Raw genomic sequence first — 13,432 nt, forward strand, 5'->3', positions numbered from 1 at the left:
CCTCCAAAAGCCAATCTTTCGGTCATGACACATCCAGGTGGTCTGGGCTGGCGACAGGCCGACTGGAAACTGCCGGCGTCCCCTGAGCCAGGCAACCTAACTGGCCCCGCGGCGCCTCAGGGCAGCGGCCCGGCGCGTGCGCAGTGTGCGTGAGCTCGTCGCGCCTGCGCACAGCGTCGCCGCTGCCACAGCTCCTGCTCCGCTCTCCCGTCCCGCGGGGCTGAATGGGCGTCCCTGACGCCGCCAGGGGCGAGGCTTTGGTGTTCCCTCAGCGCCCGGAGTCCTGCTGACACGTCCTCCTTAGGCCAGAAACCCTCCTTCTGATCCTGCGCGAGAGGAGGGGGGGTGGGGGTCTCTGAGGGGAGCGGCGAGCCCGCCGGCCCCGGTCTCTTTCCCTGGCGGCGGCGGCTTCTTCCGTAGGACAATATGTTCAAGAGAATGGCCGAATTTGGGCCTGACTCCGGCGGGAGAGTGAAGGTCAGTGCCCGGCCCGCGCCTCCGGCTCCTCCTGGCGCGGCCTGGGGAGGGTCTGCTTGTTTCCTCTCGCGCCTTGTCCCTTCGGGCTGGAGCTGCGGTTTCCAGGCGGAAAATGGGAAGTCGTGGTTTATATTGGGTCCCAGCGTCACGGGTCGCTGCCTCCTTCCATCCCAGCCAAAAACCGGACATAAGCGGTGGTGCCCGGGGGAGAGCTGGACTTTGTTGCCGAGGAAAAAGCCCCTGGGGCGCTGGGAGATCCCGGCTTGGTGCTCATCCGCTGGCAACCCAGGTTACCTGTAAAACGGGGGTGGGGGGTACCCACCTATTGTGAGGATAATAGGAGTAGCAGATCCGTGCGAAGTAAGCACAGTGGATGAATGCTTTACCCGATCCTCTGGTCAGTCCCTAATGCAAAAGCAGTGTTACCCCCAGTATTTACAAGTGTCCTAACGGAAGAACTGGGAGATAGAAAAGTTCAGAGACTTCCCCAAGTTCATGGTGTTCATAAAGCGCCAGGGTTACGGCCAAGTTACAAATCAGGGCATGCAAAGAGTGTCACACTGCCTGCCTGTAACATTCAGTACACGTTAGCTTCTTAGTTTTTAATTCAAGTTATCATAGAGCCTAACAATGTTTGACACTGTGACACATTTCCCTCCCACTTTCCTACATCCCCTGGCACATTAATTTTATGAGACGACCAACTGGTTCCTAACGTAACACCCATTTTTACCTCAGAAAGGAAAATTTTTTAAAAAAGAAATCACTCACTTTTGCACCAATCTAGTTGATTTAAGTGTTTTTTTTTTAGTTCTTCTCTATGTCGTATTGTTTTCACATAGATTTATACTGTATATTGTATGTTGCACAATTGTCATACACAGTGTTTTAATACTTCTTGTAACGTGAGAGCTCTCTGAAAGTTTCAAAAGCTATTGAAAGTTAATGGCAGGGCAAAGAGATGCCAGGTAGAATTCACAGGACCAGAAGGTTCATAACCATGCATTTTGCCCACCTTTGGGGACAAGGTTTTGGAATGATAAAGTACTACTCAACAAAGGGTTATAACATTAGCTTTTGGAGAGGAATTTACAGAACTTTCTCTACTTATAATCATGTTAGGTTCTAAAAGTCCTTTAAGTCCAAAATGACTTGAAGAGATTAGACGGGTAGTCCTCAAATGCTTTTCCACCAAAAACGGATGTGAGTTAGTCATGTGAAACTTTAAAATTAGGGACTTTGTTCTCCTCCTTGCTGGTTGTCATGTGGTCTTGTAAGCATCTTTTTGCACTTTAGATAAATTTCACCCAGGTAGAAAGCCTTTGGGCAGATAAGCCCCCTTTTCCTCATTGAGGAACTCCCCAAGTTCCTAGCAGCACTGTAGTGCTATGGGATCTGCTATCCAGTCACCATGTCAGTGCTCCTTGTACTTATTCGCTCAGGGCTTGAATGTGAGGCCCCATCTTTGGGTGCCACAAAAGGGCACTTGGCTGTGATTTGTTTTTAAGTTTGCATACAAACTGCTTGCCTTCTTCTGAACTAACTTTAGGCTAGTAGGTATTGGATTTATTTGTGAATTATCTAGTTATCTATGAAAAGTTTTTCCATTTGTTCACTGCTTTTCCTCATTTTTTTATTAAGTATTGATTACATTGGTACAGCAGTTTTCACATGTGATGTATCTTGCTCTTTGATCTTCAGGACAGTTGGTCGTAAATTCATGTGCAACATTCAGTACTTTCTCTTCACTTGAAATTTTTTTCTCTCCTTTCGCTCATAATCTGCCTTTTCACTTACCAGATGTGATGAGAAACATGTATGTACATCTCAAAACTGAGCACAAATGTAGCAAACATGCCATCATTCCAGTGTTTCCCAAGCCTGAGTCATCCAAGTGCCTCTTTGCCATTATCTGAATCCAAATGTAGTGTTTAACAGTTTTGTTTAAAGCCCCTTCCTAAGCATTACTGTTTTTGAAATTCTGGGTTTGAATTGCTGGTTATAGTTATGGTTTTTCTAATGCACATTAAACACAAGTAATAAAATGAAAATGTTTGCCCTTATTCTACCTAAAGACCTCTTCCAAACTACCTTTATCTTTTGTATTGTCTTTGGAAAACCCTGGTGTAAGCTGATAGGTGGCCTGTCGCCAGCCCAGCCTACCTGGATGTGTCATCAGGTGATGGCAGTCAAAGGTGGTGACTGTTATTCCAGACCACTCTTTAAAGTTTGTAAAAAAAAAAAAAAAATAAATAAATAAATAAATAAATAAATAAAGAGCCTTTTTTGTTTATTTAAAAAAAAGAAGCAAAGTCTCAAAGTACTTTACATGATTTAAATAGACATTTTAAACGTGAGAACATTGTGATTAATCTGGTGTTTAGTTATTTGTGGTTTTATGAAATGAGGCTAATTGTCTGGAAGTGATTTTTTAAGGGAAATCCATGTTATAAGCAAACTCTAGGTTGTTAGGCTGCCTTCCATTTCTTATAACAAGCTTTCAGAGCTCTCATCCTGTTTATTGGGGTAATGATACAATGTTAACTGGTGTTGAAATTATTTTTCTTTTAGGGGGTTACTATTGTTAAACCAGTAGTTTATGGTAATGTTGCTGGTTATTTTGGAAAGAAAAGAGAAGAGGATGGGCACACCCACCAGAGGACAGTGTATGTAAAACCATGTAGAAATGAGGTAAGTACTTGTTTGTCCTAAAACTTTTTTGAAGCTATAGTTTGTTCTGCTCAAAGATAAATTGTATTATTTTATAGTAACTGATAATAAAATTAGCCCATTGTAGAAATATTACCAAAAAATTGAAGGAATAAAGTAAGAGCTGTCATCTTCATATAATTGTTAGTAGAAATCAATTCTCCAAAAATGTTTTCTACTTAAAATTATGGTAACAAGAACTGTGCTTATACACAGTATGTCTTCCAGTCATCACATCTTAAGGTAGCCTAGTATATAATCAGGTGTTTCAGGAATAGTAAATTTAAGTGATAATTTGGTAATCAGACCATCAGAGAAGATGAAAGACAAAACTGCAACATAATCTAGCTGCTGGTAATTTTGTTTTGCTGCTGAATCTCTAATGCCTGTACTGCTGTCGGTACATACAGTCGGTACATACGAGGTATTCAACAGATACTCCCTGAATGAACAAACTACTCCTCTATTTAAAACCCTTCATTCTGTATTTCAGCTATCATCCATCCAATGTAGTGAAAGCAAGAGCATTTATGTCATCCTTTGTCACCTTTTGGAAACATGTGAAAAAGCATTTAGGGATGTTATGAAGAGTTGTCACTTCTGAAAGGTGAAAATGATGACAAATAGCCCAAGGATAGATTCACAGCTTGATAATGATAAAGGTAGTCTGCTTCAAACCCTTTGAATTATATTTTACCACATGTAAGAGACTAGAATCTTGGACATACCTTTACTTGATCAAGGGGGCACATTTTGTGAATGAATTTAATAATTATTAAAATAACTTTAGAGTGTCAATTTTAAGGGTAGAGATGCTGACTTGGCATTCAAAATTACTTCCAATGCTGAAATATTCTTTCTTCCCATGTAGCCCCACAGTATGTTCAGTCACATTTAATAAATTAAGAGATGATAGATTTAGGGGTAAATTGAAGCAAGGGCAGTATGCCGCACATTAAGCTGCCTTGTAGGACAGTTTATAGTGACTGAACTCAGTGCAGGTGTAGCCACAATTTAAAGGTGACCACTTGGACTTCCCTGGTGGTAGAATGGTTAAGAATCTGCCTGCCAATGCAGGGGTCACAGGTTCGATCCCTGGTCTAGGAAGATTCCCACATGTGGCAGAGCAACTAAGCCAGTGCACCACGATTACTAAGCCTGCGGTCTAGAGCCTGCATGCCACAACTGCTGAGCTGAAATGCCACAACTACTGAAGCCCACGCATGCTCTAGGGCCCTTGTGCCACAACTCCGCAACAAGAAAAGCCACCTCAGTGAGAAGCCAGTGCACCGCACCGAAGATCAGCTCCCACTCACCACAAGAGAAAGGCCGCACACAGCAACGCACACCCAACACGGCCAAAAATTAAAAATAAATAAATGAAATAAATAAAGGTGACCACTTAATGTCGACCTCTTGAGCTGAAATTGAACATCTACTGGACAACAAGTAGTGATGCAACCCAAGGTTATCTTAATTTCAAGGACAAAGAAGACTCCAGTTGGCCTTTGAGTTCTATTTATCTTTTCTTCACATATTCCACCAAAAGACTGAATTAATGCATATTGAAACCAGTTAAGCTTGATAATATTTCTTCTTCATCAGTTATACTATCCTCGATTAAGTAAAATTGAATACGAAAGAAAAACCTTCAAAGTCCACACAAAAACTTGTCTATGAATGTTCATAGTGACATTATTCGTAACAGCCCAAATGTCTTTAAACTGATGAATGGATAAATAAAATGTAGTGTATCCATACAGTGGAATATTATTAAGTGGTTGAAGTATTGATACATGCTACTACCACATGGAAGAGATTAGGAAACATGGCAAGTGAAAGAAGCCAGACACAAAAGACCACATACTTTATGATTCTATTTTTATAAAATGTCCGAAATAGGCAAATCCGTAGAAATAGAAGATAGATTAGTGGTTGACAGTGGGTGAGAGGAAGAATGGGTATGAGGTTTCCTTTTGTGTGATACAATGTTCTCAAATTGCTTGTGGTGATAGTTGTATAACTCTGTGAATATATTAAAAACCAGGGACTTCCCTGGTGGTGTAGTGGTTAAGAACCCAGCTGCCAATGCCAGGGACACGGGTTTGATCCCTGGTCTGGGAAGATCCCACAACTAAGCCCAAGTGCCACAACTGCTGAGCCCGTGTGCTGCAACAACTGAAGCCCATGTGCCTAGATCCCATGCTTTGCAACAAGAAAAGCCACTGCAATGAGTAGGCCCCACTCACCACAACTACAGAAGGCCCGCACACAGCAACAAAGACCCAAGCAGTCAGAAATAAATAAATAAGTAAATAAAATAAAATTAAAAAAAACTAAACCATTGAATGGTAAACTTTAAATGGGTGAATTGTGTGGGGTATGTGAATATCTCAGTAGAGCTGTTTTTAAAAAAACAAATGACAACAAAAAACCACCTTCACTGACTACCTATTGGCCTCATCATAAAGTTAAAGCTATCATGTTAAGGACTGCCATGACCTTTCCCTGTCCTATCTCTGCAGCCCTATCCTTTGTCTGTGTTTGCTTCGTTTCTTTATATGCTCCTCTCTACCAATACTAAATTCCTCTCAGTTTTCCAAAGGAACAGTCTTAAACCTCTTCCTTTATTCCCACCTGTACATTCTTGTTGTTCCCTTAGGTCTTAGTTCAAGTGTGTTTTCTTTAGACCTACTTTCCTGATCTCCAAAGACTAAATTAGGTGCCCCTGCTATGAGTTTGTACCTAATGTCCTCATAACACATGACCTAATATGCACATAACAGATTACATTGAAATGCTGATTTTGTCTGCCCTGTACTCTACAGTGAGATCCTGAGGACAAGATTCTGTTATTTATCATTACAGCATCTACCAATATTGGCAGTCACTCATAGTTGTAGGGAAAAAAAATGAATGAAAGTATTCCCAAAATACTCTTCAAAGATGCTTATGAAAATCTGCCTCAGAAAAAGCATTCACGAAATAATCTTCAGAGATGAAGGCAGATGGTAATATATTATTACAGTAGGATCTCAGTTTTAAAATATATGTAGATAATAAGCACATAAAAATTCTTGAAAGCAAATAAAAAGATTAATGAACATTACTGTTGCATGTATCTTACTCTGTTTTGCATTTTCCTGTTTTTCTGTAATGAATTATTTTTGAAAAAGCCACCTTGACTAGAAGAATCCCTTTTGTGTGCTGGAGCTAATGAATATGCTTTTGTGCTTCAAAATAAAATTAAGGAAAGGAAGCGTTTTATAGCCAACAGTTGTAGGTTGCTTAGTTTAGTTGACCTTTGTACAATATAATTTTGTTTTTTTGAGATTGCGTTGTTAGATTTTGTTTGGTGTATATGTTTATTTCTGTAAAAAATATTGGAAACGTACTATTGTTTTTATGGAAAAATCGAAATTGATTCTGAGTATTGTCTACAGAGGTATATAAAAATAAGATTGCAAAACAGTGAATTAGGGATATATATATTGCTATATATCATGAGTTATGAAAGAAGTCAGCACAGGCTCCCTTTGTTTAAAATAAAAAACAAACCTGCAGGGTATAATTCATGTCTCTTAGAGAATTGTTTTTCATAAAATTTAAGGGGAAGCATATTTTATAAACTTAGTACATATGCTCAGTGGATTTCCCTTCTAATTTTTATGTGTAGATGGCAATTAACTAATTCCTTTGTGTTTAGGATATGTGAACATATGTGAAGAAAATCCAATTCAAATTACTTGAAAGTTATGGCAGTCCTTTAAGAGGTACAGTAGTTTTTTGATTCATAATATACAAATTTTTAAAAGAGGTAGATAAGTATCAGTAATTTACAATTAATAATTGTTTTATTTTTTTCTTTCTTTTAGTAGTTACTAAGCTTCCATATAAATTACTGAAACAAGATGGGGTGAATTTGAAATAATCATCAAAATATTTTTCATTGATCCTAATTCTGAAAGACCTGTGAGTAATGTTGATCTTTGCAAATATAAAATGGATACTTTAGTGTTGTGAAAATGTAACAATACTGAGCAGCTTGTTATATGTTGACATTTTTATTCAGGTGTACTTTATGCAAGCTTATGGCTTGGTCTATCTTGCCATGAGTTAAGGTTTTTCAGTTTTAAGTGAAGTGCCTTTCAAAACTTTTATTTTTCAAGTATAAAAAGAGGGATATAATGTGAACAGTTATTTGAAAGAAATCGTGGGAATTATATGATTGCTACAGCAAAAAAAAAGTTTAAAATCCATTAGTATCGTTTGGTTATTAGTAATAAACAAGTGGAGTCCATACGCTCTCTGAAATGGCAGTATCCAGTTTTTTATAATTAAAAGCCCTAGAAAGTCTTTTTTCTTTTTCAGACTGTCATCAGTACTAGCAGCTTTATCTTACTCATGAATCCTCATTTATAAGCACTGACTTTTTCATCATTTGATCACTTCACATTGTTGCTTGATAGTGTAACAAGTCTCTCAAAGCTTTCACTTTGACCTCTTAGCAACTTTGTGAGGTTGGTGAGATCCTCGTTTTAGAGGTGAGGATACTTAGGCTGAGAGTCACGTGCTCAAAAACACACAGTTAATTGTAGTGGAGCTAGTTTTTGAACCCAAGTATTTGCATTCAGACCTCATACTCCTTCCTTTACTCTTGCTTTTGACTAAAACCACTAAGCCTGTTTTATTTTTAAACCTAAAGGGTCACAACTCAGGCTCTCTCATTGCACATTTGTGTGGCTGGTGTTTAACTCCAGTTTCAGGGCTTTACCATTCATCACCATTAATTTTCATCTTGATAGATTCAGCTCATTCCTTTAGCACCAGACATTTACAACTTTAATTATCAGATTACGTTTTTAAAACTATGTGCTTTTAAAGGAGTTGAGGGAGTTCCCTGGAGGCACAGTGATAAGGAATCCACCTGCCAATGCAGGAGACACAGGTTCGACCCTTGGTCCAGGAAGATCCAGCATGTCATGGAACATCTAAGCCCGTGCACCACAACTACTGAGCCAGGGCTTTAGAACCCGTGAGCCAAAACTACTGAGCCTGCGTGCCACAACTACTGAGGTCCTCATGCCTAGAGCCCGTGCTCCACAACAAGGGAAGCCACCACAGTGAGAAGCCCACGCACCGTAACCAAGAGTAGCCCCCACTTGCCGCGACTACAGAAAGCCCACGTGCAGCAACAAAGACCAAACGCAGCCAAAAATAAGTAAATAAATAAATTATCTAAGTAATTAATTTTAAAAAATAATAAAGGAGTTGAATATCACCTGGGCCAGTGGTACAGAGAATTAGTTGCTAACTGCCTGCATCAGAAATAGCTGAGGTATTTTTTAAAAGTTCAAGCTTCTAGGCCCCATTCCCTGGAGCATGATTCATAGGTTTCGAGAGGGGCCAGCACCCCATATAATTGTGATGCTCAGTAAGATTTATGACCCATTGAGGTAGACCACACTATTCCCACATAGAAGTTCCTTTAGTGAGTTCAGTATAGCAAGAAGAGAATATTATTGACTTCCATCGTGAAGTGAAGCATCCTATTCAGGTTTGGGATAGTTCTAGTTTTAAGAAAGCTCTACTTTAACTGGCACAACAATGTAAAGCAATTATATTCCAATAAAGAACTTTAAAATGAAAAAAAAAAAAGCTCTACTTTATGCTAAGCTTCCTTCAACTTTTCACTGATAACTATTCATACTTTCCTTTTTTTTATCCTAAAGAACTGTCTATAGCTCATTTAAATATCTTCCATGTGATAAGGTTTCCAGATCTCCTACCATTATTGTCCTTCTGGGATACTCTCGTAGACATTATATTCTGTTTGACAATAAATTATTAAATATTTGTGTTTGCAAGATATTGCTTAAGGGGTGGAATACAAAGATGAGACAGTACACCTGTCCTTAACCAATGAGTCTGGTAAGGAGAAAAGAGCACAGAATATGGCAGATGTTGAGAGAGAGGGAGAAGTTGGTCATGTTACTAGAGCAGAGGTTCTTGTTAACTTTGTCAGATTGCTTTGAATTCATTTTGTTTTCAGAATGTGCTGCCTTACTTCTCTGCCTCCTCATCTGTCTCCATATTCTTTCCTCCCTGCCCTGCCCCCAGTTGGAAAATACATCTCTGAAAGAAATGATTAAATTGTGTAACCTCATTATGAGACAGCTTTCAAAGTCCACTCTTGGGCAAGTAAAGTAATATGACCTTTTACATTTCTGGAGTGGTTAATTTGTTGAATATGTTACAGTATAGATCTACATAGGCCTGAATTTTATCCCCTCCAACCTGTTGTAGAGTTCTTTTAGTATAATGAAACCATTAGAGTTTTTCAGTAGTTGGCTCTTAGCAGAAAATAAATCGTATGAAGGTTTATTTAAAACATAAAAGAAAGAACGGGCAACTTGTGATTTACTTCTGTTATCCAGGAACCTATTACAGGTCAAGCTATTGTAAAAGGAATGGTTGTTTCTCAAAGCAAAATGCTAATATTGGGTTTTTGTTCCCAGAAATATCTCTGGCAAGTCATTTTCATTGCTCTAAGAATCTTCAAGCACCACTGAAAATGAGACATGTCTTGAAATTTTTCATTGCTTGTATCTGCATGAATGCCTCTCACAGTCTGAATAATGAATTTGGGAAAGGACAGTTTTATAATGTAGTTTTTAATACGTCTTAAATTATAAAAGACATGCGTATGGTTTTTTTTAAGCTCTTTATTAGAATATAATTGCTTTACACTCTTGTACCAGCTTTTGAGGTACACCAAAGTGAATCAGCTGTATTTATACATATATCCCCATATCCCCTCCCTCCCGCAACTCCCTCCCACCCTCCCTGTCCTGGCCCTCTAAAGCATCACCCATCATCGAGTTGCTCTCCCTTTGTTATACAGCAACTTCCCACTAGCTATCTATTTTACATTTGGTAGTATATATATGTCTGTGTTACTCTCTCACTTCATCCCAGCTTCCCCTTCACCCCCCACCCCCCACCCAAGCCCCGTGTCCTCAGGTCCATTCTCTACATCTGCATCTGCGCTCTTGCCCTGTCACTGGATTCATCAGTACCATTTCTTCAGATTCCATATATATGATTTAGCGTATGGTATTTGTTTTTCTCTTTCTGGCTTAGTTCAATCTGTATGACAGTCTGTAGATCTATCCTCCTAGCTCCATTTCATTCCTTTTTATGGCTGAATAATATTCCATTGTATGTATGTGCCACATCTTCTTTATCCATTCATCTGTTGATGGGCATTTAGGTTGCTTCCATGTCCTGGCTATTGTAAGTAGTGCTGCAATGAACATTATGGTACATGTTTCTTTTTGGATTATGGTTTTCTCTGGGTATATGCCCAGGAGTGGGATTACTGGATCATATGGTAGTTCCATTTTTAGTTTCTAAGGAACCTCCAAACTGTTTTCCGTAGTGGCTGTACCAGCTTACATTCCCACCAACAGTGCAGGAGAGTTCCCTTTTCTCCACACCCTCTCCAACATTTATTGCTTCTGGATTTTTTGATGATGGCTATTCTGACCGGAGTGAGGTGATACCTCATTGTGCCTTGACTTGCATTTCTCTAATGATTAGTGATGTTGAGCATTGTGGGAAAACATTCAGATGTCTTTCTGAAGCCTTGAGAATGTAACAGAAAATATGGCTAGCAGTAACTAAAGTATATGGGCCAAGCAACTGGGTGTAGGACGTCCTGCTTGTGCAGTGGAGGAGCGAGGGGTGCGGACTTAGGAATGCCAGGTCAGTGCAAGTTAGAATGCTGCTTGCGCACGCAGTGATTGTTCTTCTGCTGTTCTTGCAAAGACCACTGCCCCCAATCATGTGAGGCCCTTTGTACAAAGAGAAATTGGTTACTTCAAAGAAAACATTGATTGTGGGACATAACTGGGAGTGTGGAAACCTTATGCTGTCTTACTTCTTGAATGTCGAGAGCTCAGTAAAAGCAACGTGGGATGAATCAGCGGGGCTCTTGATCCTAGAGGTCTTGAGTCCCCCGGCCGCATCTTCATCTTAAGTCTGTCTTGGTGTTTCTTTATGCTTTGCAGCACCCGTCATTCGCCCCGAGTTGCCGAGCTGGTCTCGGCAGAGCATCTTTTCATGTGTTTGTTAGCCATCTTCATGTCTTCTTTGGAGAGATGTCTATTTAGGTCTTCCGCCCATTTGTGGATTGGGTTATTTGCTTTTTTGGTATTAAGCTGCATGAGCTGCTTATATATTTTGGAGATTAATCCTTTGTCTGTTGCTTTGTTGGCAAGTATTTTCTCCCATTCTGAAGGTTGTCTTCTTGTTTATGGTTTCTTTCACTGTACAAAAGCTTTTAAGTTTCATTAGGTCCCATTTGTTTATTCTTGATTTTATTTCCATTATCCTAGGAGTTGGGTCAGAAAGGATCTTGCTTTGATGTATGTCATAGAGTGTTCTGCCTATGATTTCCTCTAGGAGTTCTATAGTGTCTGGCCTTACATTTAGGTCTTTAATCCATTTTGAGTTTATTTTTGTGTACAGTGTTAGGTAGTGTGCTAAGTTCATTCTTTTACATGTAGCTGTCCAGTTTTCCCAGCACCACTTATTGAAGAGGCTGTCTTTTTTCCATTGTATATTCTTGCCTCCTTTATCAAAGATAAGGTGCCCATATGTGCGTGAGTTTATCCCTGGGCTCTCTATTGTGTTCCATTGATCTGTATTTCTATTTTTGTGCCAGTACCATACTGTCTTGATCACTGTGGCCTTGTAATATAGTTTGAAGTCAGGGAGCCTGATTCCTCCAGCTCCATCTTTCCTTCACAAGATTGCTTTTGGCAAATCTCCTGTATTAGTTTCCTAGGGCTGCCATAACAAAGTAGCACAGTGCTTTGACTTCCATCATTAAGTGAAACATCCTATTCAGGTTTGGGGTAGTTCTAGTTTTAGAAAAGGGGGAGGGAGGGTGGGGTCGGGCCATGCTAGGTGACAGCTCAACCCACATATTTGCCTAGCTGTTTCCCCTGCCCTCTCCTGATTCCTGCACTCTCTTGCACGTTTCAACTGCCAGCAATTCTCCTCAATAAATCACTTTGACTTGAAAACAAAAGAAGTACCACAGACTGAATGGCTAAAGACAACAGAAGTTTATTCTCCCAGTTCTGGAGACTAGAAGTCCCAAATCAAGGTGCTGGCCATGCTCTCTGCAAAGCCTCTAGGGGAGGATCTTTTCTTGCCTCTTCTAGTTCCTGGTCACCACAGGCATTCCTTGGCTTGTGGCAGCCTAACTCCCATGTCTGCCTCCATTGTCACATGGCCTTCTCTCCCTCCCTGTCTCTGTGTCTCTTCTGTTTTTATGAGGACACCAGTTATATTGGATTAGGGTCCACCCTAATGAGTTCATCTTAACTTGATTACATCTGCAAAGACTCTGTTTCCAAATAAGGTCACATTCACAGGTACTGAGGGTTAGTACTTCAACATATCTTTTGGGGGACACAATTCAGCCTATAATATCTTCTTTCCCCCATCTCTGACCCTTTCCTCAGGAAAACCACAGTCACTGTTTTCAGTTCCTCCACATACTCAGTTTCAATACATGTTCTCATGTATTGATATCCCTAAGTTTGGATTTTTCAATTTTATTTATTTTTTTTTAAGTAACTTGAGTTTTTAAAATTTCTTTTACTTTATTTATTTATATATTTTTGGCTGTGTTGGGTCTTTGTTGCTGCATGTGGGCTTTTTTTTTTTCTCTAATTGCAGCAAGCAGGGGCTCCTCTTCATTGCGGTGCGCAGGCTTCTCATTGCAGTGTCTTCTCTTGCTGCGGACCACAGGCTCTAGGCACACGGGCTTCAGTAGTTGTGGCACGTGAGCTCAGCAGCTGTGGCTCACAGGCTCTAAAGCACAAGTTCAGTAGTTGTGGTGCATGGGCTTTGTTGTTCTTCAGCATGTGGGGTCTTCCTGGACCAGGTATCAAATCTGTGTGCCCTGCATTGGTGGGTGGATTCTTGAACACTGTGCCACCAGGGAAGTCCCCAGATTTTCCAATTTTAGATAGTGCCTGTCAACTCCTAATGATGATAGACGATCCTTTTTCCTCATGTTTATAAAAAAAATTATTTATTTATGTCTTTATTTGGCTGCGCCGGGGCTCAGCTGCTGCATGTGGGATCTTTAGTTGCCACATGAGGGCTCTTAGTTGCAGCATGCTGGATCTAGTTCCCTGACCACTGATTGAACCCAGGCTCCCCTGAA

At 40.1% G+C, this 13,432-nt stretch overlaps 1 long non-coding RNA gene across 5 annotated transcripts in view; it reads left to right on the plus strand.

Moving 5' to 3' along the window:
* Positions 1-209: 209 nt before the first annotated feature.
* Positions 210-13,432, plus strand: part of LOC130856771 (uncharacterized) — a 33,761-nt gene continuing 20,538 nt past the window's right edge. For 4 of the 5 annotated variants that reach the window (XR_009054676.1, XR_009054677.1, XR_009054678.1 and 1 more), the window contains exons 1-4: positions 210-477; positions 3,049-3,168; positions 6,893-6,959; positions 7,062-7,158. This is a non-coding gene — a long non-coding RNA (uncharacterized LOC130856771). Of the gene's footprint in view, positions 478-3,048; positions 3,169-6,892; positions 6,960-7,061; positions 10,024-13,432 lie in introns of those variants that run through there. The other variant, XR_009054674.1, reaches the window with a different exon arrangement.

Source organism: Hippopotamus amphibius, chromosome 7 (genome assembly GCF_030028045.1).
Source record: "Hippopotamus amphibius kiboko isolate mHipAmp2 chromosome 7, mHipAmp2.hap2, whole genome shotgun sequence".
Lineage (NCBI taxonomy): Eukaryota > Metazoa > Chordata > Mammalia > Artiodactyla > Hippopotamidae > Hippopotamus > Hippopotamus amphibius.